Source organism: Ischnura elegans, chromosome 10 (genome assembly GCF_921293095.1).
Source record: "Ischnura elegans chromosome 10, ioIscEleg1.1, whole genome shotgun sequence".
NCBI classification, from domain to species: Eukaryota; Metazoa; Arthropoda; class Insecta; order Odonata; family Coenagrionidae; genus Ischnura; species Ischnura elegans.
Genome location: NC_060255.1, coordinates 65,529,243 through 65,554,951, shown reverse-complemented (window position 1 = coordinate 65,554,951; position 25,709 = coordinate 65,529,243). Strand labels below are relative to the sequence as shown.

General features: G+C 35.2%; 1 protein-coding gene across 1 annotated transcript in view; it reads right to left on the bottom strand.

The window, feature by feature from the left end:
• Positions 1-25,069, bottom strand: part of LOC124166723 (neurotrimin) — a 313,058-nt gene extending 287,989 nt beyond the window's left edge. The window contains exon 1 of the mRNA XM_046544386.1: positions 24,976-25,069. The gene's annotated coding sequence lies outside the window, so the exon portion shown is untranslated. The remainder of the gene's footprint in view (positions 1-24,975) is intronic.
• Between the last annotated feature and the right edge of the window lie 640 nt (positions 25,070-25,709).

Genomic DNA, 25,709 nt, shown 5'->3' with positions numbered 1-25,709 from the left:
ATTCTGTCGAAATTTATGTTTCCGTCACTCTAAAGCGCTTTTATGCTATCCAATATGCTAAATTTATCGTATTGTTGAAAAGCGTTAATGCCTTCATAGGAATTAACGCTTTCAACTGGCTTCGCCTGTGGCTTTATGTAATTCCTGACTCCATACATAATCATCCATTTCCCATAATTTTCAGTACACATACCGTGCCAGTATTGAAAATTACTTGTAACTTCTTACAAGCTTCTGCAGAGACACTTTTTGGTAAAAATATTCCATCACTTACCAGTTCGTACATTACTCTCCCATTCCGAGATTAGATAACAATGGCGGTGTGGAGAAAGACCCAAACATTTTACCTCAGGGAAAATACTCGTGCTAAAGTTTTTATAAAGAAAGTACAGGAGTTAAACGATAAAGTTGTATTTCATATATCATGATACTTCCAGAACGATACTATACTTGTAAGCAAATAATATTCCAGAAAATAGAGAAAGATGGTAGGTCGAGCGGGAGTGATGCATTCTTAATATATTGTTTAATATGTAGTTTGTTTAATAGTCTGTTTTTACTTTTCACGCCGTATTGGCACGTGGCGGGAGCTGATATTTCTTCAAGTAAAACGTAACGTAGAGGAGAGATTTTAGTGCACGCTGTGGGTGTTTTGAAGGTGACTTATTTTTTTATCCACTACTTTTTGTTCGCAGAAAATTGAATTCCTACAATCCGTTCGGCGAAGTATCTCTCTTATTGTATCGTCTCTGTCCGGCCTGAAAGCATAGTTCGGTTCTTAAATTTTGTCGTGTGCCACTCTTAATAGATCGATGAATCGAAAAAAATCCACTGATCTCTAAAAAAATATTTATACAGAAACATGTTTAAAGTCGAAATTTGAATCAAAAGATTAGTGAATATAATATCGACGGTTAATCAAAAAAATCAATCCTCAATGTTTAAAGTCTACAACTTAGTCGCTGAATCTCCATTGGCTTACAACCAAATTCAAAGTATGCCGGAACTAGCCGCGGTGATAACTTTTACGGGAGTCACCCGCAACAAGGCTTACAACCAAATTCGTACTAAAGCTTTGTAGCGCTATCTGTTCTCCCGTATTAATGTTTTACCGGATCCCTTCCCTTTTCTTTGATGTTTCATTTGTGCATTTCTGATTGAGATGCATAGGATATAGATATACCCGCGGCGACGGCTGGCATGGGCTAGAAGATGAACCTACGAGTGACCCACCATCGAACATACTTATGACGCACCGCAGGGTCCCAACGAAGTCTGAACCCGGGAACAGAGGAATTCGGCTTCGCTGCGAACGTGTTAAAAAGGAGAGTGAGGCACAAGAATGTTTTCAGGTTCTTCGAAAAGGGGGATGAAAAATAAAGAGGAAATCGACGCGCGATAAATCCGCCGTCCGTGCATCCCTTTGCATGCATGAGATAGGGCATGGGAAAGAGGGTGGTTTTGGAACGAAAAGAGAAGAGGAAGTTGGAGATATCGGAAACGGAAAGCGGTTAGTCGGAAGTGGGAAAAAGAGAGGAGAAAATAAAACGAGAGGCAATGCCGGGAAACTTTCTCTCGAGCCGAAGGGAATTGTGGGACGGTTTGCTTGATCTTACTCCCTTTTTGTGGACTGAGTGGTTGGGGTAACATAAAAAGGCGGGAAAAGAGCGCTTCCGGTGAGGATGTGTTTGCAAGGTTGTGCGATAAAAGGCGTTGGTAGCCTTTTTTCCTCTTTACCATTCCATTGGACGAAATCGGTAATAGATAGCTTTAAAGACGGCTTTTAAAACTATTCTTGTACTTCAATTCATATGGGAATCCGTTTTTCTCCCGAACAATAAATGACTTAACCTTTCGTCTGGCGCGATATTGGAATTGCTGAGTCCAGGCGCAATGTGCCTGACAGGCACAGACGTTACAAAACATTATTAACTCATAACATGGCTTGGTGGTACACCTTTAAAGTTTAGAGCACCATTATTAGTGTAAGTGGACACCAAAATAATGATTTATTTGCTATGTATATACCCATTTACAACCGAGTTGAAGAAGCAGGAGAAATTTCCACAATTTTATTTTTTATATTTTAAAATTGTGGAAATTGCTCCTGCTTCTTCATTATGTTCCGTTCCCACTCCATCTCGCCTGAAACCTCAGATTATACCCTTTACAACCGTCATATGGCCCTGCACCGATCCAACAAGGTGCGATTTAACTGCTTTTTAGGCTATTAAGTATTATTCGATGCAATGTATTTTAGCATGTGAGTAATATAAGATCAGTGTTTTTTATTCTCCTGTCTTCTTTATCTAATGACGCTTTTATTTTGCTTTGTTTTGCCATTAATTTGTTTAACTATGCTAAATAATCCGCCACTGATCTGTCGGCATAAATGCGAAAAGAGAAAGTCTGCATTGAGCATGCCAAAAAAAAAAAACCGCTGCTATAAGCGCCAAGGGTCTATGCCGCCTATTGACACGGAGAAATGAAAAAACACTCGCGCTGTGCCTTTCAGATCCATTGTGCCCGACAGAAGGATAAATAAATGCTATGCGTAATTTCGTTGCAGCATTGTCTTTTTATTTGTAAACGGCTGGTATCCAAACACTCCCCGCCACGCGTCTATGGTGACGGCTTGCGGGATAATATGTAGACGTGGATGAATTATTTCATGATTTAAATGTAGCTATTACACCAGCGTGAAACCCCTCATAGGAGAATCATTTTGCATAGCCTGGATTCGAATGCCTATCTATCTATTGCTGGTTACAAACCAACGCCACGATTTTCACCACCCAGCCATCTTCCTTGAAAGTAAAGAAATTTAAGACTGGGATTATCGAGCTAGATGTTTACGTCTCCACATTTAGGCACAGAAGGTGAAGATCTTACTTTCTGAGCCACTGTCGGAGAGAAAACCCATGTCGTCACTAAGCAATGGATGTTTTCAAATGAGTTGCATATTGTAATTGACTTTATACGTAGTCACGTGCACAGCTGCAAATTTGACACAGAGGTTGATTTAAGAGATTAAAAGATTATTTGCATTAGTTTGAATTGAAGTGGGATCACCTAATTTCCGGTCGGGTATGCTACCAGTTTCATCACCATCAGCCATCTGTCTACAAGACGAATTTATGCTCAAGTTTTATGTACAGAGTATACGCAAAACTGCGAGTATCCAGCGATACTATCCATGGGTTTTGAAAGGTCAATATAATGTGTTTCAAAAAAAGCAAACTGGGAAATTCGTATTAATTGTAGCATGCTGGCAGATGAACGGTCAAAATAGTTTAGTCTAGGATTTTATTCTTGTTCCCAGGAGAGCTCAATTGCCGTCAGGCATTAAAGTCTATTTCTTGAACGTTTGAATCACGATCGTTAATTGCAATTGCTCATATCTATGTCGCCATTTCAATTTGTGTAAAACAAATGTAAGGTCTATATCAAGCAAATCTACAAAAAAAACAAAGAAACTTTGTGAAAGTCAAGGTATCATGTAATTAGGAAAAGTAGAGTTTCAGTTTCGGCCCCAAATTTGCGAAATAAATTTAGTCTGCATTTTGCCCCACGCTCTTGTAAGGATTCCCATCCTAACTCACGTAATATATTGGAAACACTGAACTCCCTCTTTAAAGAAGAACTCTAAGGTATATACTAATAATTCTTTTTACAAATTCTATTTAAATGTAAAGGTGACTCCCAAGTATTTTACGACCTTTTCAGTCGTTATGTCCTTTTTTCCACTGACACACGAAAGTGAAAGGTTTTAGGCGTGGAAATAGAATGAGTTCGACAAACAAAATTTCATCAACAATATTTGCCTTAGCACGTACACAATTTAACATTTCCAAATGTTCCAAGGCAAGGTCATGTTTGAACCTTAATTTTTTAGATAAAGTATTTCGAAATTAAAACCATTATTCTCCATTGTTCAAAGAGATGTTTAGAAAAATATGACATTTTTTTAAGTTAAGATTTTGTTTTTGCAAAATTTGATCTTTATTTTGCACAAACAAACTGTTAAAAATATTAAGTTGAGTTTGTATGTATATGTATATTTTAACCTGGATACTAAAAAAAAAAACATCACTGGTTTGAAACAGGATTAAATATTTTTAAAGAGATGTCGTGTGGGCAATATTTACTTGGAAATCGAATAATCAAGTATCTGAAAATGTTAAGTACTTAATTACGAGGATTTTATTTATAGTCGTTTTTTCACATCGGGTGACTGAATTTTCAACCAGCGATTCTAGCATCTCATTAAGCAAACAATTATTAACACACCCTTCTCTTATAAATAATTTAATCACACATTAACCTTCAAAATACAATAACATTGCCGTGCTTTTACAAGAGAAATACAATCGATTTCCATAATAATTAGTTTGAATAATTTATATCTCCATCTGCACCCACTCATCCCACGACAAGCTTTAAGGAAAACCTTTGCAGAGATGGAAAATGCTATTTAATCCTTCTCACGAGAGCAAATAAACTTTATTCAGCAAGCTTTCCATGCATTTTTAACCGTTACCCTCATTAAAATTTCTAACTGCATACGAAAGTAACCATTTCAAAAATTAAAGAGGATGATTAGACCAGAATATTCGCAGCTTTGTTAGCACTGATGAGAGATTATCCAGAAAAATTTTGTTCTGGTTTTACATCTATATTCACGATGCTTCTCTTATGTAAAACACCGTGCCCTTACTAAATCTCTTATTTACTTATTCTACAAGGTCAGGCGCAAACTACTAAAGATACAGATATGAAGATTTCAGGTAAGTAATATTCTCTGTGTTATTTGTAGGCATACCAAGAATAGGCTTCTGAGAGGACTTTTACTTTTTATTTTATTTTTTCTCTAGGAGGTTTATGGACTTGGAAATGCATGTGTGCGAGATACACAGAAACTTGAAGTAACAAAGACGTATTTGATTAAAGGAATAAGAAGTCAGTATAATTGAAAGAAGTAGCATATTGACATATGTCGAAAATCTTGCGAAGATTGTTTTCAAAGAACAATTTTTGGGGTTATTTTTACCCCACTTACTTTAAAATTTTGACTCCTACAACAAAAGCATGTAAAAACAAGTCCAAGGAGATATTTTACCATCGGTTTTTTGTAAATTTTTACACTCAGAATATTAGGTTAAAATCGATATCATTGGGTGGGGAAGGTAATACTGTATTTAATTATCTCGTTCAAATTTTCTCGTTGTTGTTTTGTCTATAAAAATCTGTTAACTTTATGATAATTTTAACCTCGGCTGCTTAGTCATTTTTTTATGAGAAACAATAATTTTGTTGGTAACATTATAGATTTCGTCATGGTATACATGTTCATAGAACATTATTTCCAATGGAAGGCTGCGCGTTTTCATTCCAGAAAAGATATAGATAATTTTAAGATCATTTTTTGAGGCTGCTCAGTCTACTACCAGGTTAAACTCGTTGGCGTTTGAATATAGCTTTGGCAGATATTAATATTATAATGAAATTCGGTCCTAAGATAAGATTTATTTACACTGATAAACTTTGGATAAAAAAGAAGCAAAAATGAGTAAGCGCTTGACCACTTGATTTTATTGATGGTTATTTTCACTGAATAGAGTGTAAAACCCGAATGTGGACAATTCCTGGAAATGCATCATCGGTGGACGTGTATGTGAAGTTTATCAAAATGCATGACATAAGCTAGGTACCACAATAAGCTATCTTAAAGTGTTTTTCTCCATCAATTTATGTTAATCTGGCGCCTCATGAGGAGAATGTTTTGCTTTTTACGATTGAGACGCGCTGAATATATTCGTAAACATAAGTTAAAGAGTAAGAATGCCTGCCAAAATGCAGATTTAGAATGTTCGATACTCAGCAGAGATTCTATGATCTTTAATAGGGAGCTATATTTTAGATACTGGTTTTTAAATGGAATTTAGTTTGCCTTCTTCAACTTCTTCATTTCATCGTGATATCGAAACCTGAACCTGTAAGAACCGTTAAATAAATTTATTGCTAATATAAGTTGTTAAAACTTACTCGGCGAATAACCGGAAACACTTGTTAGAGTCTTTTTTAAAGAGGATAATTTATTTCCGTGCGGTTTTAACAGGCAAAGCCGACTTGCGGCTCTTGCTGACTAATGCTTGTCTTCTTCCCGGTCCGCAGAGACCGCCTCCACCATAACACAATGCTAAATTATGATAAAAAATGACCAATGAATAGTAAAAAAATTTAATTTAATAGATATAGAGTACACAATGACGCTTCTCGAACTTATTTGTTGAATATGAAAATAATATCAATATAAACTTGGAAATACATGTGTGTTAGTTAGGCAGTGAGTTGAATTAGCAAAGATGTATCTGATTGGAGGAAAGAGAAGTGAGTAACATTAAAAGAAGACGTAAATTGACAAATGGCGAAAATCTTGCTAAGATTGTTTTCAATTGGGAAAAAATGTGCAACCACATAGTTAACTTCACTTAATTCACTACAGTGACCATATAAAACGTTTCAATATTTCCTGTCAGGAATATAAATTTGATGAGCTATTTTTTGTTGGTGGGGTAAATGCTACCGCAATACTTCTACCGCTACTAATGTGATTATCACCGGTAAGGTGTTGGAAAATTTTAGAATCTTGTAAATACGCACTGCTTGATAAGGGATTTATTTGTTTTAAGCTTGCGGGTTAGCTTTTTATAACCACGACAATGGAGAAAAGAATTTATTTCCTTAATTCCAATATGGAGAGGTTTCACAAAGTAAATCCTGAAGTTATTAGAAAAGAATTTAATTAGATATTAGTTAGTATGTTACTTAATTCATTTTTAACAACCATGGTTTCGACAATTATGTCTATATCATGGTATGATGAAAATTACACGAGTGTGGTCTACAAAGGAAAAAGATCCCTGGTGGGCTCTTCAACTCACAAGAAGGAAAGTTTACCAATCCTTAGAACACTCCAATGTTTCCTGTTTCCTTAAGAGCCTGGAGCATCAACCAATTTTGCCGTTAAATATCGACTCTTCTGACTTCAGCACACAAGCTTCTTAGTCGAAAAAATGAAACATTTGGAAAGCAAGGGATCCACTCCACTGCCGCTAACAGACACAGAAACAAGGAGAGAGCTCTGAAGGATAATTTTGAGAGGCTTTGACTACCGCAGGAAAGAAATAGCGGAGGCATATGAAAATAAACCTTGTGAAAGGCATCGCTAAATATTCACATACATTAAAATTTTTTGAAACGATTAGGAATTACCCCATGCATGCTTGGATCAAAGAGAATGAGAAATCCAATAACTTAATTTTTCTTTCAAAATAGGGCACTTTCACCGTTTATGTTTAAGAGTTTTGAAGTTAGTGGACATATCCTTCAGAAAAGCCTTTCGTCGATAATAGTCTAGGCTAAATACTCCGAAAAGGATTCTGTCATGAATCAAGAAGCATTTCGTATAACATCAAAACTCTTTAATATAAATTATTAGCTCTTACTTGGAAAATGAAAAAAAAAATATTTAAAATAGTCAGTAGTAGAAAAAAAAAACGATCATTTTATGGATTCTACATGAGCGACGCTTCTGGTCATACTGTCACTGTTAGAAGGGGTTAGTGTCGGAATATTCACAGAATAGGGGCATTTAAGGAAGATAAAATGCTGTTGGGTCGTTATAATAGATTTTTATATATTTTAATAGAACATTCACACCTGTATGTTGTTCATAGGTTCGTGTTTTTCCTGGTATAAAAACGCATTTTCTTATTATTTTAAAAGGAAATATTCCAGTATCCTTGGAGTAGTTTTCTAAATACCATTAGCCGATATATTGTTCAAACTAAACATTTATACCCTAAGGATCCATAATTCAGTTAGGGCAAAGTCTCACAGGGAGAAAATGCTCCAGTTTATAAAAGAGGAAAGAAAAATAGCTAAATTTCATCCATTTTACCGTTTTATTTTACGATTTTTGTTTATATTAGCTCCAATTGCTAAGAAAATGAATTATTCTCGTAGTGAAGTGAGTTTTCCTGGATATTAGTAAAATTTGGCAATTTTTAGCATTAATAAGTAGCATTTTAGAAAATTATACAAAATAAACAGTACCCTTCGGACAGCTTCAAATGAAAATTCTCAACGGTCGAGGTGGCCCTGGGTTAGAAACTTGCCATCCTAATTAGAAATTGTCAAATCCACACTCGTTAGGATTAGATCGCTGTGAGCGCTACCCTTTACCTATCTAAACCATTCTTGAATGAATTGAATCACTCACTGAGCATGGGATAAAGAATATGGGTGAAAATTGTTATATTTTTAAGGAGAAACTTATCGGCGACACGGTACACTTATTTAATGATAAATCGTGTGGGTTTAATGCTTTATCGGGATATTTTTACATACAGTGACTACCCCGGTAACCTTGCAAGGGTCTCAGTTGGATATTTTTGGGAGTAATACTAGCTCCATTGTTTTTTCCGTGCCCATAAACTCAGGAAATGATATTTTCACCAATATATTTCAGCCATTCTCTACCTTGAAATTTTTTAAGATTGAAATTCCATAAGCCTTGATCAAACCTACCCATTGGTCCCATATTATTCGGTCAAAAATATAAAATGTTTTAATTATTTGTTGTAATTTTACGAGTCATGTCGTTTTAGGTATTTTTGCCAAATTTTACCAAAATCGCTCCGCTTTAATTGCCTTGTAGTAGAGAAAAGTAGGGATAAAAAATGACACACGATTTATGGGACAATCTGTATTTGCATATCCTTAGTCACAACTGACCGAACAAGACTAGTGTGTGTCATTACCATGAACTATCTCCCGATAGCCTTCCTTGCAACAATGATTTATATTCCCCGGTAATTTTATCTAGTAACTCTCTCTGCAAATAAGGAGCAACCTGCGCAATGTCTTTATTCTTTCCACACGGTACCGTGTTTAATTAAGTTCTGAGAGTTCGAATATGACGCAAGAAAGTAACGAAAAAGCAAAAAGGGCCGTAAGGAAGTGGCCGTGGAACAGTGATTATTTATCACTCCTGGCGTACACGTCGTGGCTAAATATGGAATCTTCACGGCCCGAAAAATTGCGGTCATCACGTTATTTCCTTTCCTTTAGGAGGAAAAGGAAAAATGGACGCCGACAAGAAGATCATTAATATGTATGGCCACCGCATGGATCCCTATTTTATTTTCTCTTGATTTCTAGAGCCGATTTGTTATTCTTATATTCTATACCGCACCGCAAAGAAGTAGCAAATGCTTTTGTTATTTTTGCACTGAAACAGGGAAATTACTTTATCTGGAAATTGCTTGGAATAAATTCTTGATTTAATATTGATTGCTTTTAAGAATTAAATGATTTCTGAGAAATTCCATACGCTGCATACAAATGATCAGGATAGCAATACGAATTGTGTCACTCACTGGGCCAGAAGACCCGAAGATTTGCCTGAATTAACTTGAACTGAAGAAAGGCTGATGAATGTATGGCAGAAAGAATTTTATAGGAATATATTATTCATGCGCAACTTCCATTATTTTACCAAGTAGTCACCATGGAATGTATTCTTCTGCTTTCAGCGTTATTTATCTTGCTACAAAAGATGAAAATGCAGTTGACTCGTGCCATAAGAGTTTTTTTTTTTTTTTTGAAATAGTTAGCTAGCACATGTGTGTGGCCTTTCTGTAATATCTATCATATATGACATGTCCGGTCGGTTAGGCTGTCACAAGTATTATAATTATGGAAGGTAGAGCAAGAGTATTTATTCAATGACCATTACTATGATAAGCAAATTGAGAATAGAGATTCATCTAATGATGCTGAGTATGGATAGTGGTGAGGGAATATTGCTCATCATAGAGACTGTTTCCTGTTGTGACAAAAGTCTAATATTTTCTACGGCACCGCGATGCAGTAGAGAACGTTTTTCTTATTTTGGTACTTACAGAGGGAAATTATTTTAGCTAAAAATGCTTGGAGTAAAGTCTTGATTAAACTATTGATTGATTTTAAAAGGGCAGTTTCATTTCTGTGATATAAAACCCACTGAATACAAATGATAGGAATATAATTGCAAGTAACTCGAGAACCGACCCAAAGGTTTGCCTCGATAGGTAAAGGAAGAGCTCACAATGGACAAAGCCACAGGACAGTGAATTTCACATATTAATCGTAGTTAGTCCGCTTCGATTACATCATCTTTATAATACTTACCAAATCAAACGGGAGACATGCAGCGTTAATAGAGACAGAGAGAATATTTCGGCTGATGACCATAATTTTAATTATTTCGGTGCCTTAAAGAAAACTATAGTCTATATAAGGAGTGTTAGCTAAAATTATGAATAACTTGACATAAATAGGTATATCTTTAAAATATTGGTAAGGTGAAGGAAGTTATTCATCTCTATCTACTACACAAATCCCCTCAGTAAGCTTGTGGCGGGCGTGTCTCATCACCACTGTAATACCGCTGATGGAATACAATAAAGACAAAAAGTGTAAATGGTAATTACTGGATTCAGTTCAATCTATTATTTACCCTAGCCTTTTATTCTTTAAGGGTAAAACGCATTGATATCCATATTCGTTCGAAAAAAATTCTTCTTTTCCTTCGTTTCTTCTGAATGTGATGATATTGTCTCTGAATCTGTGGCGTTATCACTAAAGGAAAATAGATAAATTCACCCGCTGATATTATCGTAAATATTAGTGAAAGACAGACACTGAAATAACGAAATATATAATTTATAATGGGCTAATAATAAAAAAATCAGTTTGGACAACCTACAACTCCACCATAATAACATCTTTAAATATCCATAAAAAATGATTATACTGAGATATCGCTATGCACTAAGAGTTTGGAGTGATGATAGAAGCTACGGTTGATATCCCAACTGGCGAGATTAAAGGTGTAATGACTGGTATCACATAGGTATCAACTGTGTGACAGAGAGATCAATGGATGATGTATACAAGGTGATGAAAATGAATGGAAAGAAGAAAATAAGTTATACCTAATAGGTATAGTGATATAGGTCAATTTATAAAGCCCATATATCGGTATTCCACCATAATTATACCTAAAAATATCCTTAAAAATATATTTTTTGTTATGCAGTGGTGATAAAAATTTGGAAAAATGATGGAGGCTAAAATTATTACCCTATAATTAACCTTACTTTTTTTCATTATGTACGTCCCAGAAATTGGACAACGACCCACATCACATTTATCGCAGCCTTCCTGTCAAAGTTCAGTGGGCCTCAAACAGTCATTTCATATTAAATTTCCTTAGGCGGAAGCGTAAACGCTTGAATCTTAGAATGACTATCGAATAAAAATCCAAATTAAATAGAGTGCCAATAATTAGCCACAGAAATATTCGAAGAACCACTTTTATGTAGACGAATATCTTTTAATCCTAAAAATTAAAGATAATGCCAATTTGACTACCACCTGAAAAGGTTCAAGCTTCGCCTTTAGATATCTATATCCGGCTACGGATTTATTTATAAATAAACTATTTACTATCAAGAGCTTATATTTTTGCACGCTTTATCTTAATTTGTTTCGTTTGTTTATCTGCTTAATCCATAGTTTTTTGTTATTTATTTTCAACCCAAATTCCATTGTCGGATTGGCTTTAAATTTTACACATATGCTTCCTTCTGATGATAACACAATAATAAATAATAATACATTTGAAACTTTGTTCGATTGTGCGCCTAATCAATTAACTAAGGATAGTTTTAAATTATCTCAATACATGGCGTTAGTTATTTTTTTTTTGCTGAAATTTCTCTAAAAGTTCCAGCTTGATCGATTACACGATTCACCATCATAAAGTAAAAAACGAAAATAAAAAAACCTATTTTTACAAAAACAATATTATATCAACAAAGCAAAGTAAAAGCTTTCCATCAATCTGTGAATCAACGTGGGAGCTGATTAGGTTTTAATATAAAATTGGCTGGCAATCCTTACTTACCTATCAGGCTCTTCTACACTCATTTTGAATAATTTAAATCAGCATCCACACTTCATTGTCCCAGTAATGAAAAGATTATTTTGTATCCTTAATGAATAATATCCTGTTTTTTGAAAAAGCGAGTTTTTTAATTCTTCCTTTTTAATTTTTCAAGGGATTGTGAGAATACAAATATGGTGTATCATTAGTACTACAATACATTTATATTCCCAGCATTAACACGACGACCAGCTAAGATAAAAACTACGCTCTCCCCTCCCCTTTTCGGGTCAAGTAAATATTTTTAATCTCCTTATCTAGTATACGCATAAAAATTAACGCGAAGGTTTTATGAAAAGTGGAGGGATTAATTTTTCCCAGGAGTACAATTTAAAGGGAAAATTTACGCGGGGAACTTACTCGTGGGAGTTAATATTAAGATCGTTAAAACAGAATTTCCCCAATTTATTTCTCAAGAGGATGGAAATGGCCAAGTCCGCACCGATCTCCAATTTTCTCTCATAACTGCTCCTTTCCTACTTCTTAATTGGACCGTTTTCAGATTCAAAATCTCGGGTCATTAAATTTTTCCTCTTATTTTTCACTTCCTTTCATCACCTATTCTTTGACCAGTGTCCCAGGCAGAGGGTATTTATAGTGGCGCCGCAGTAGAGGCATCCAACGAACGCTGTTTGAAGGAAACAAATTCGGTAAATGGATTTTACCCGAGCGGAATATCTGGAATAAGGTTTTTTCGCGTTTTCAGCCGTATGAGAGTGTTTATTTTCTCCTATGTTTCTTGATCTGATACCTTTCACGTCATCAGGAATTAATGCTGGTGTCTGTGATGTGGCAACCTTTTTTAAACGCTTTTTTTTCTTCTCAATAATAGTCATCTATAATCTCTGGAGCTTAATTCTCTCTCTTGCATCCAATATGGCTCTCTTACTAACAATCTCTTATTTACTCCTCCATCACCATAGCGCCCTGAACACCCAAAACAGCAATGTATAAACATGCATACAAATAAAAATACAATTCAAACATCAATGCATAATACAAGGACCATGGCATAATTAATCACGCCGAATATCAAGGACACGACGTTACATGTCATGACCGTGGCCATCCACTATTTTCTGTCATATTTTAATGTTAGATTTGGCTTCATCCTTTCTGCTGCATAATATCATATTTTAGTTTTCCTAGTGCCAATTGCCAGTTGATGTCAATCCCTTTTCCTACTCATGCTTACGAGAGTATTCTTAAAGTATTCTCTGCTTGGATCGGTAAATTTTATTCACTTAATTCCTGGAATTCAGATTCAAAATCTAAGGTGGCGCCGCAGTAGTGGTCTCCAATTGAAGAACGCCGTTTGAAGAAAACAAGCTCGATAAATGATTTTTTTCCTTTTTATGAAATAAAAGCGGAATATCCAGGATAATATTTTATCCGGTTTTCAGCCTGGTGAGGGAGTTTATTTTCTCCCACGTTTCATGGTCCGACACGTTCCTCGTCGTCAGGAAGTGATACTGGTGATAGTTCTTCACATTAATTGTTAGAATTAGAAAATTAAGAATCAGAAATACAGTTACTTTTTCCATACATTCTAAAAACACATTTTTGCAGTGCATAATTTAATCAACTATTAATATTACTATTTATTATTTTTTTAATAAATTAATTTTTTTCCTTTGCCATTTTTCCAACATTTTTTTCAGTTGCTATCATTTTTATTTTATTTTTTGATTGCAAGTAGAAATTTTCATCATTATAGGTATTTTTTATCCTATTTGTTTTTTCATTTTGGAATTTTTTATATAAGATTGTGATGCTGGTGCCATGACCGAGGCCTATACTAATACTCGTATCGCATTTGTAGTCTCTTTCCATTGGTTGGCGCCGATTTTCGTTCTCCAATGACTTAACAGTTTTCAGCACTGGCCTCAAAGTATAGCTCAGTACGTACGCGGTGTCTCTAATGAAGAACCGGTTTTCCAATCGAATATCAATTGCCTCTCTCGATATCCTGTATCTGAAGAGGCACAATAAAGAGACAATACACAAGCCACCTTCCATAATTGTTTAGGCACCAATTCTTACAGTTGACTATGCCTATATTTTTAACTTAAAAGGGATCCTTCTTAGAAAAAATATTGTAATTTTTTGAATTTTCTTTTTTTTCGTCGCGTTTTCGATGAAAAGACATAGACTAGAGAAAACTTTAAAAAAAGAACATTTATGCTGTGTAGTTTACAGCTGTTTGTTTATTATCTGCATGCTTTGAAGTGCCATATTCTCTATGGATTGACTATTAAAATAGTATAAATAAAAAAATTAATTTTCTCGGGAAATTACCTTCTATAAAAATAATCTCCCCAATATTCTAAAACCATATATTTTTTTAATAGTTCGATCAGATAAACCTCTTAGTGTCTGTCGGTAGTATTTTCCAGGTGCGACAATTCATCCAGGGAAAATAATTGTCAAAATGAGGCAGCCTATTGGATATTCAAGGAGCCTTTTCGTTCACCTCTTATCTCACACGTAAATCCGCGATATAATCCCACGAAAGTCGCTCGCTCACCTCAACTCGTTTACCAAGCGCCGGACGTTGGCGCATTGCTTGCTTTGGCGCCGGCGTCAAAGAAAATAACGTCTCAACCCCCGAACACCTTGTTTCTCTTACAAGGGAGAGGAGGATGGATTATTCATGAGCTAGAAATCAAATTGGAGATTTCGGTACGCCAAAAAACGATGGCTGTGATGCGATGCGAAAATCCGATGGCGGCTTCATCGGTACACCTATCTGCATACCGCTGCCACGCCGAGCTAGTGCATGGCAGGATGTGTAGGAATACATCACGCTCAATAATGTAGATAAAAAACTCACTCAACGTAATTGAAGAAATTTTCCTGGAATTATGTGAATAAAATAAGCAAGAGACCATTTACCAATGACGCAGCTGCCATTAAAAGATACAGGGAAGGACTTGAAAAATACTCTGTTAAGTATGAGTAGGGTATTGATGGATATCATCTGAAAATTAGCTCAAAGAAAACTAAGATATGATATTATGTAGCAGATGAGAAGAAGTCAAGACAAAAATTATAATAATAGGAGAAAAACTTAATGAATTCTGATACGTAGGGAGTACAATAACTGGCGATGGAAGGAGTAAGAAAGAAATTATTATCAGAATTGCACAATCGCAGAGAGCAAATCACAAAAAAGTCTACCCATAGCAGAAAATTTTAAACATAGAAGTAAGGAAACAGCTTATTAGAATTTACGTATGCAGTATGCTTCTTTACCGGAATGAAGTATGGACAATGGCAGCAGTAGAGAAATCAAGGGTGTTGGCATTGGAAATGTTGTGCTAAAAAAGAATGATGAAAATCAAATGGATCGGATTTAAATCGATGGATTAAAGCCGCAATAAGTAGGCGCAATAACTTAATTGACCATCTCTTCAGCAAAAATGGTTTTATGAGGACAACAACCGAGGAACAAGTGATTGGCATGAATAGAAAAGGAAGATATGAAATGAAAAATATATGCAGATGGTACAGAAGAATGCGATAGACAAGAAATATGTAGGTGAGAAAAGGTTATCTGATATGTGAATTGAGTGCAGAACTACGTCAAACCAATCCCATAATTGTCGACCATTGACCATGAAAGTATTCTACCGATTAAGGTAGGTTTCTATTGAGTACTATAGGAAGCATTCTGGCAGCCTCTCCCTCCTTCATGTACTTCCGCCTTCAATTCACAGTAAAGAGCACTCCCTTTTATTCTATCTAAAAATCCTATTCTCTTCCTTACTATCCCCCTTCCAACATTCAACCCTCCAACACTGTTTTCAATATCCCCTCCCCGCCAAGTATTCGCTCCTTCCATACATTTTGCCTAATTTGCATCTGATCTAGAAGCTGTCTCTCCTTATCCACCATGTCCAGCACTTCTTCGTTCCACCTCCTCTCCTTCTACTTCAACTTCTCCAAATATCGAACGCTTCCAGTCTTCTCTCGTCCTCCTTCCTATGTTTCCAATTTTTTCGCACCACAATGAGCAATATCAGATTTGACTTTCAATTTCGATTCGTCGTCAGTTTCGATTGTAATAGAGTTTGAAAGAATGAAACGGTTTCCGCTTTTGGAACCTACGACTGCTTCTCGTCATTATTGCGAAAAAATGGACACCCCTTTTTTAAACTAGCTAAAGTTGTCAATTTGCATTTAATAAGACATTTTATTTTGCAAAAAATAATTTTTTATGTACCTCGGCAACAGATAATGAAATAACCTTCGGGATGAGTCACTGAGTCAGTGAGTGGCTTTATGGCTGGAAATAAACTATTCAGCAATTACGACAAATACAAATACCTATTCTCGCTCTTTGCGTCTCACAGATTAGTTCTTCACCATATGCATTCATGAGGATTCCTGTCTCATTCACTCTGCAGAAAATTAGTTAGATTTCAGCTCGTTCTTGAAACTAAAAAGGTAAAACATTTAGTTTACAAATATAATAACAGTCGTCGATTATTATGCGTTAATATTATTCGTATGTAATCAACCCACCACCAATGTTATTTCAAATCGCGGAACACTCGACTTTGGCACTTTTTCATTCACTTAATTCTTTTTGAACCTCTCCGTTATTGCAACTACTTCCTTAGTTTTGAGATTATAAATATATCGACCATAATTATTTGGGTAATGCCACTTTGTGTTACTTTGTACCAATTTTTGGATTTCTTTACAAAATATATACTCAAAAAACCTTAAATTTTATTAAATAAAATATATTTTTCCTTCAGAAAAGATTTAGCGCAACATCTTAAATTACTTATTATATTTCCATTCATTTCCTAAAGCCCTGTATGATTTGGGCGGGACAGCCTCACCTCGTCCTGGGGTGACTTTGTATCATTATACTCTACTAATGCATGATTTCTCAAGTGTTTTGAATTTATTATTTTACGCCATTTAAATTTTGATATTCAATAATTTAATATTTATTTTTATTTTTTTTTTCAATTGTAAGATTTTAATAAGATGACAGGTGTCCTGGTGTCAATTTATTAAATTACGTATACGTATCGAGTGTATCGTGATTTAAAAGAACATTGATGGTGGGTTGATTACTTACGAATAATATTAACGCATAATAATCGACGACTATTATTATATTTTTGTAAACTAAATTTTTTTACCTTTTTAGTTTCAAGAACGGTCTGTAATATAACTAATTTTCTGCAGTGTTAATTAACTGAGTTCTAACGATAAAATAGAAAAATAATTTTTATATAATGCTAATAATATCCTTAATCGTTAAATGTATGTTTACTTTTGCCAAATTGAGAAAATTAAAAGGTTAAGTATAGTATTTTAAATGAATTTTTATATTTCCATTCATTTTTGATGAGACACATGCTTCAAAAGGACTCAAAATGTAAAAATTAGCTGCATATAATTTCTGGGTTGGAATATTGGTAGATGAAATGAATGGAATGTTTATTATTAGAAATTTCAAGCAAGAGAATCAACTTAAATACTAACCTTGTCATAGATATGTAACCACTTTCATCTTTCTCATGCTGGTGGGACAAAGTCACCCCAAGGCACACTCATAACGGTAAACTGTATTTTAAAGTGCGTTTGAAGCAATCTGATAATATTTTATTTGGTTTTGAACCAAGAATAATAAAAAAACAAACAAATTAAAAAATGGTAAAATAAACTTTTCTCTGCCATTGAGATACTCATTTAAAAGGATGACCTATATATTCCCATTCCCCACCAACTTTATATCGAGAATACGAGGAAACCTTGGTCGTGTAAATAAAATAAATATTCGTCTAGGGCAGCCAAGCCACGAGTTTTTTCCATGCACTACTCCCACGATTCCAAATCATCGTACCGTAAAATTGTCAAGTAAAGCTAAAAACTTGTACCACAATCAATAGGTAAAAAAATACATGCTGCATCTATTACATCCGGAAGGAGTCGTATAAACAAATATTCCGGATATGTCTGAATTCTCGGGTAAATGTTTGTGGGGTAAACTAGAAAAGGGGACTGTTAAAAATAAATTTAAGGCAGTAAACAAACAATTAGCCTCATTTCAATTTACGAGACCCAAAAATGTCGTTCAATGACTGCCATAAAAATAGTAAAGGTTTCATATTATACTTCACAGAACTTTGTATAAACGCTATCTATTTAATAGTAATTACAGATTCATTTTAATACCTAGGTTGTACGAGAAAAACTTTTAAGATTTGAATTTATCTTTATAAGGAAATCACGGAAATATAATTCCATTGCAACAATAATAATGACAATTATATTTACAAATATGTAACCTACTTAGAAAAAGGCCTCTTTTTAGAGTATAAATGGTTTTTTTAACATTCATTTCTCAAATAAGATGAGGATATATGCATTATATACAGGTGTAGTTTTACAGTAAAAGAAACTATCTTTTAGACACTGTTTGACTCTGGAAAAAAAATTCGATAGTTAGATAGAGTTAGATAGATAGAGTTAGATAGAGTTAGATAGAGTTAGTTAGATAGAGTTAGAAAATAATGAGACCGGTATTTTAAAATTGTTTCCCCTCATATCAAATTTTTACTTAATAAGGTGTAATAATACGAATGCATGATAATACAAATATATTTAAAATTAATAAGATGTGAAAACATCTTCCCTTCTCAGTCATGTACTCGTAAGTAAAAAAAACATTAGAGTTTCAGCCCACTTACGTCATTTAAAGTACTGGCTTATTCTCTCTCTCTTAGAGGTAGCTTTTTACTACGGTGCGGAATCGCCGATATTTGAGTAGGCATGAAAACAGAGGCGGATCTATTGGGGCGGGGGTGGGGAGGGGGGGAGTGGGCGAAGGGGCCTATAGTCCCTCCCCTTGGACATCCATTTACACTTATAGAATGGCAATTTTTGTTCAGACCCCCAATACTTCTGGGTTTACCCCATACTTAGCCCCCCCTTGTCCCTATCCTGGATCAGGTACTGCATGTTACACAGGGCGTTTTAAGAGGAATCTGCGTTACTTTAGGAGATGATAGGGGAGAAAATTTTAAGCATTTTTGTCTACAAACATTTGGCCGCTACTCCTTGGTAGCTGAGTAGAAACGTAAACATTTTTTGATGCAAATTGCAGTTACCATGAAAACCGGTTCTCTGCGGGTACTTCTTTCGTACATTACTTTCCAACATATTTCAAGCAGTAAGATTTCAAATCAAAGTCGTGATAATTAAATTTTTACGCTAAACATCTTAGAAGCTATAAGTATAGTACAGATAAATTGTAAGAGTGATCTACCCAAGAAGAGATGAAAATAACTCATCAAGGAACAATGGTATAGAGATTGTAGGAAGGAAGAAAGATTATTTTCTGAGTGCGGGGAAATACTAATGTCTATAGAAATACATCAGTTTTGTATGGTCCAGTATTACATGGAGATGTAGAATTTGAAATTTTCAATTTATAAAGCAAGTGGCCGAATTCAAAGCCCCTGCAAATCATTACATAAATTCCCTTTGTGGGCAGAAAAATACAAAAAATAGGGATGATAAACTATATAAAACGTCAGTGCACATAAAAAAAATAACTTTTCAGCGGATTATAAGTGGATATTAACAGATAACTTTGAATTTCAGACTCTGCGTATTAAATTTCCGGCAAAATATGGGGCAACAATATTGACCTATTTCGAATTTCCCGCATGGAAACGCATGTTTTAAATGCGTTTAGTGGACAGTAGAACACAAAAATATCGCCTGATCAATTGTTTAGATCGCCTATACTTCATTAAAAATATGGGTGATTCCACCTCCATTTTAGCAAATCTTTGTACTTCAGGGTCCCAGTCATGATGGTAATTTCCGTAATTCACCTTCGTGCAAAAAATGCGCATTTTAAGCAAATTTATATTTTTTTCGCTTTTTTGCCAAAAAATGCCTTGAATAATTTAATTACTTCCATTTCCACACTTATTGTCGTAGAGACGTTTGACTTATTTTAAAGTCAAGACCGTGCGTAAGACATTAAATGCGTAAAAAGTGATGGAAAGCCATTTATTATTGTAACTTTTAAATATATTCAAACAAGTAGGGAATAAATTGTAATTTTTTCAATTGAAGAAAATATACAGCCGCAATTGTCCTATTTTAAGCACTTAAAAAAAATCAAGACTTCACTACTGACGTAGCTTATGTGAATGCTGCAGCCATTCAAATGTCAGCTATGTCCATACGTTTTCTAAAAGAGTTCCATATTTCACCCTTCAAATGATTAAATGAACGATGTATTGATACCAAAAACTTACATTGAAATGCTCCATGCTTACAATATGTGAAAAAATAAATAATCTTAACTTGTAATGTAGGCAATAAAGTAAAAAAATAGAATGTGTATCATCAATAGCGTAAATTTCATCCACATAATTTTTCTAAGAATAAACATAAGATATTCATCACAAACATAAATTTTTAAACATTCATTATGGTGATGATTTTGAATATGAGGCACTGAAATTCCAAGTTTCGTAGGAAGCTACGATATCCTCGGGTATCATGCACGGTGGAGCACAAATTAGAGCGCCGTACGCTGAGTAAAGCGTAAAGAATTAACTCAAAAGCATGATTCTGTTGTGTCTGAGAGAGGAAGGATAGTTTAAGCCGGAGAGAAAAGTGTAAATACCTACGCCAATGCATTCCTTCTCTATTCAACGAAGATATTTATTTTTAACTATTTCTACATGAAGAAAATTAGAGTCGCAATAATCTCACTTCGTTCATATTTTGTGTGCTGATGAAGACTTTCGCGGAGTGGTGGAGTAGGCTACTGGGCATATAAGCCTCAATAGAATAATGAAACCAATTATTTCTAAATCTGGCTTCTAAAATATCCGAGAATTTATTATCTAAAAATTCAATACTATAACTCAAAAACAGCTCTCCTACGCTCTAAAGGGAATATCATTTCGTCTTTAGTTACACTTCTAGAAGCTTTGCTTTAAATTTCAGTAGAATATTGCAAAATATATTGAAACCGTATGTGCCATAACACAAATTAGTGTTCTCTACTCAAGGAAAATATAGAGTGATAACTCAAAACAATGGAACTGTTGCATCAGTGTGAGGAAGGGAACATTTTCAACCGGCGCGAAAACGTAAATACCCGAGGCAATACAACCGTTTTGTGTCCTACTCCATTCCGCGAAGGAAGATACTAAATTTGCATTTTTCAAACTGCGGGCGCATCCGAGCTCACAATATCCTGCAAACACCGGAGGAGGAAAAATGTACGCGCCGTACGTTTTTCATTTGCACAAGGTGCGCATCCGAAAAAACAGTTGAAGAGCAAATATGTTCCGGCGCAAGCGAACGCGATGGGCCACCTGGCCAACCTGTATATATAGAAACCCCACCTTGCCCTCCCCTCCAAACCCATTTCCGGAGAAAAATAAAAGGAAATAAAAGGAGGGGAATTCGTATGTATGTATGTACAGCTACCGTGCTAAGAAAGTCCTCGACGTCCATAGCAAGAGCAAGGCAAGTTCTCTTGCCTATCGTTGCCGGAGAAAGAGATTTTATGTCTCCTCTTCGCCTTGGTAGCGGCAGCAGACGCCTCCGGTTTATTTCTCATTACCCTTTGTTGCCTTGATGACGCTGAAGGAAAGGAAGATTGTGTAATTCGCCCACGTGGTTTGGGGGAGAGGAGGGCTTGGAATAAGCTGCTCCGGAAAATTACAGCGACACTCCGCGAGCGGTGGCGAAACAGAGAACTAGAACACGAAAACAACCATCTGGCAGATTGAAGTTAATTTCCCAACCTTGAAAGGCAGACCCTTTCTTAGATTTCACGCGCGATGCGATGAATTGAATCGATTAATAGAGCGTTCACTTTAAGGCTTATTTTTGTTCATTTAAAATTGGAAAGTAAATCATGCTCAAATTACAGTGGTTTTTATTTGTAGGTTTAATTGATAAAAAGAGCAAAATTCAGCTCTCATGTGGAAAAGATTCATTACCCAAAACACCAGGCTTCATCATATGACATACTTTATATTCCCTCTCAATCTCAATATTCTTTTATCTTTGGCCGTGAACGTACAAATTGTACGCCTAATATGGGAAAAATGATAAATAGCATATTAAATTGTCGATATGAGCGATGAATTGATAGACTACTATGTATAGCTACAGGATGAATCTGACACTAAATGATGAATTTTCCCTTGATTTTATAAATTCTCGGCTGAAATGGAATGGGAGAAACAGCACCGTACTTAGACACTTGTGGTATGTATATCATAACGCTTTGCTGTGTTTGTAAGGCGGAAAGGAATGGTGATTGTACATATAATTTGTCCACGTGGTTTGGAGGGGCCTGGCTAATGCTGCACCAGAAAATAACCGCGACACTCCTCGAGCGGTGGCAGAAGAAGGAACTACAAGAAAAACGCAACCATCTGGCAAGTCAATTTTCTCAACCTCAAATGACATGCCCTTTCTAAAGGCCTGGTTACACGATACATTAACACGTACGGGTTAATGTCTAAATGTATGAATGCAAGAATGAACGCCAAAATGCACCGTGTAACCACACAACTTGTGCGAATGCATGAACGGAAAATAGAACCTGTTCTATTTTGGTTCATGCATTCGTACATGTTCCGTTCCGGTCCACCAAAATCATTCACGCAAACGTACATTAACTTGTACGTGTTAATGTACCGTGTAACCAGGCCTTTAGATTCCGCGCGATATGATGAAATACATCGATATTATACATACTGAAACTATTTAATATATAAAATTCATGCTGAAATAGACCTATTAATCGAGTGTTACCTTCGAAAAATTCAGTTTTGTTCATTTTAGATTGAAAAGTAATTCCACGTCCAATTTTTTCACATCTCAGAACAGACGAGTCAGATATATTTATATAAATTAAAATTCTGAAATAGAACATAATTCAACAAGTAATTGGCAAGCATCCAAACGCCAGGCCTCAGCAAATTATAGATTCCTTATTTCTTTACTTTACTATATCATGGACAATATGATCTTCGAAAGGAGATGCCTAATGTGATTAAAATCGAAAAATCATGTGTTGGTGATTACACATCAATACACCAGCCATGAAATTAATAAATCAATTTTTTGGAACAGGTTGGAGGTCTCGGAGATCTGAATTTATCAAAAGTGTATACTATAAAATTTCATTTATCACATACTATTCCTACTACCTAATCATTTATTATTCATCCCATTCCGTAGAAAATTCAATTTCTACCTCTACAATTCTAAATATTTTAACATTGGATACTGTTGTGGAGTAGTATGGTAGCGCTTTTGTAAGTAGCAACACCGCCATTTTTTTTCGACGATTCCTTTATCCCGATTTATTCCCGAATCTATTTCCAGATCCGCGGCGGCGGTGCTGACAATGGGCCCTAATTGGCGCACCCACCCGGTAGATTGCGCTCTTTTTTAGTCCTCATGCGAGCACGCCACTCAATAAACGTACGAAGCTTTGTCTGTGAAGGTAGCTCCTTTGAATACTTTAACCGAACCACCATGGCGAGAAAAACGCCGACAATTAGTACCACTGAAAACTGTGCTCATTTCCCTAGATCATTCGCGGGCAAATATCATCGTGCTATGCTTTCATGATTATTTCTAATTTATTTACTGCGCAAAAACGTCTGCTGGCACACCAAGCCTTCAGGGATTAGACGAAACTTGAGTTAGCGATACGCGCTAGAAATGTAAACCTGGAGATTCCTCAGTGTAAACCGGTAACTACTGGCTGCACTGGATCGACAAGGTTCTAGCCGACACCACGTTAGTTTTGAAGAAAAATATATTATTCGCCTCGAGAAATATGTTATTACCTTATTTCACAATCAGGTAAACTTTGGTATCATTATACGACTTGTTTCTAATAATATCCTCCAAAATACAGGGTTCTACTTATGCGAATGCCAGCTTTTTCATTTATATCTCACTATAAGTAAAAGAATGACTATGTGACGTCATGATCAGCCAACATGTTAGTAAAAACCCCGTCAAAGCCTTAAATGGCACAGAGGCTTAAATTTGGGTTATTTTTTTAAGCTCATCCACATATGACTTTCTCTTCCATAACGGAGCCAAATACTCACGAGTATAGGCGACTTCCATTAATGTATAAACTTGTGTCATTTCTCCTAAAAATAGTGGATCAGTGTGTACATTTTTAGAGTACTAAGTTTTTATATGGATAAAATTTTTCTCTGCTTTCCCGACAGTAAACTGAGTACCAAATCCATTATCTTAATCTCCTTTCCTACCATATTTATCTTTTACCGCATATATCTTTTCTTTAAACCGTAGACTGCATTAAAAAGAAAATGGCGTCAAAGGTTATTAAACCGGATAATGTGTCCGAATAAATGGATAATTCACAGTTTTTTTTCCTAAATGCAATTCATACTAAAAAAGTCAGCCAATGGAGTGGAACATATTTTCTCCCAATTTTTTTTTGCTATCAACTACACTCATAACGACAGATAGAATTTGCATTGCTTAGAACTTCTCTGTCAGCAGAAGCTGATTACATTTGAGTGGGTTGGAACCCAAGGGGTACAAGTGATTTCTTTTTTCTATATACAGGTACAGAAATTAGATACTTATAGAAAACAAACGAGATCAATTAGATACTTATTTAATAGTGCCTTCGATAATTCACTCGATGCCAGCACATAACTGAGACTCTATTGAATCCCTTGGCAGCCAATTTTTGTGTATTTCTTCTAACAATTAACCGTTGAGAAAAACATCGCTTGTATTCCTTGGCTTCTCACCCTCTCATTTAATGCTAGCGAATGCGTTGATAACAAAATAGCCCCACTTGTAAGGACTTAATGTGGGAAGATATTTAGGGAAAAAATTCTTACCTTATATGTTCCAAGGTCTTCAACGACGCACGTTAGGGTTGCATCCCTGCCAACGCTTATCGTAACGTTGGATATCGGCTGGGCAAATTTGGGTACATCTGTGGAGAAAGAAATACCAGGCGTTACTATCAATAAAGTTTGGTTTTTATGATATTTTTCGACGTGTATCCATTGGAAATATCTTTCCCATAAATTACTAGGGTACATTCCTATTTTTACTACACTATTTCTGTAATATATACTTTATCCATCAGACATTAGCATGTAAATCATTCAAATTTCTTATTCAAGTATATAATGCATCACCTATCTCCTTTATCAAATTTATTTTACCGTCATCATGCAATTATATGAGGGTTTCCATAGAGTAATATCTCCAAAATGATTAATATTTTAGCTACAGAGGTTTTAAAATATTTCCCCATTTGCGTTACTGTTTTTCTTTAATTAGGACAAAAATTAGAAAACTAAATGAGGAACGCTATAATACACTTTACGTAGAATCAAGTTCACATAATGTCAAAAGAAAATGCTTAAAATATTTTCAGAAGCCAATGTGCCTTTCTCACTATTGGATGGATAATAATTGTAGCAAGATAACAGATTCTGTGATGAGAAAGGTGAACTTTCCGTTAGAGTTCCATTGTGTATACGTATTCATCCATAAAATAATTTTTGTAATTCCATCCACAAGATGAGGAAAAGAACAAGTTTCTCTTATCTAGATTTTCTTC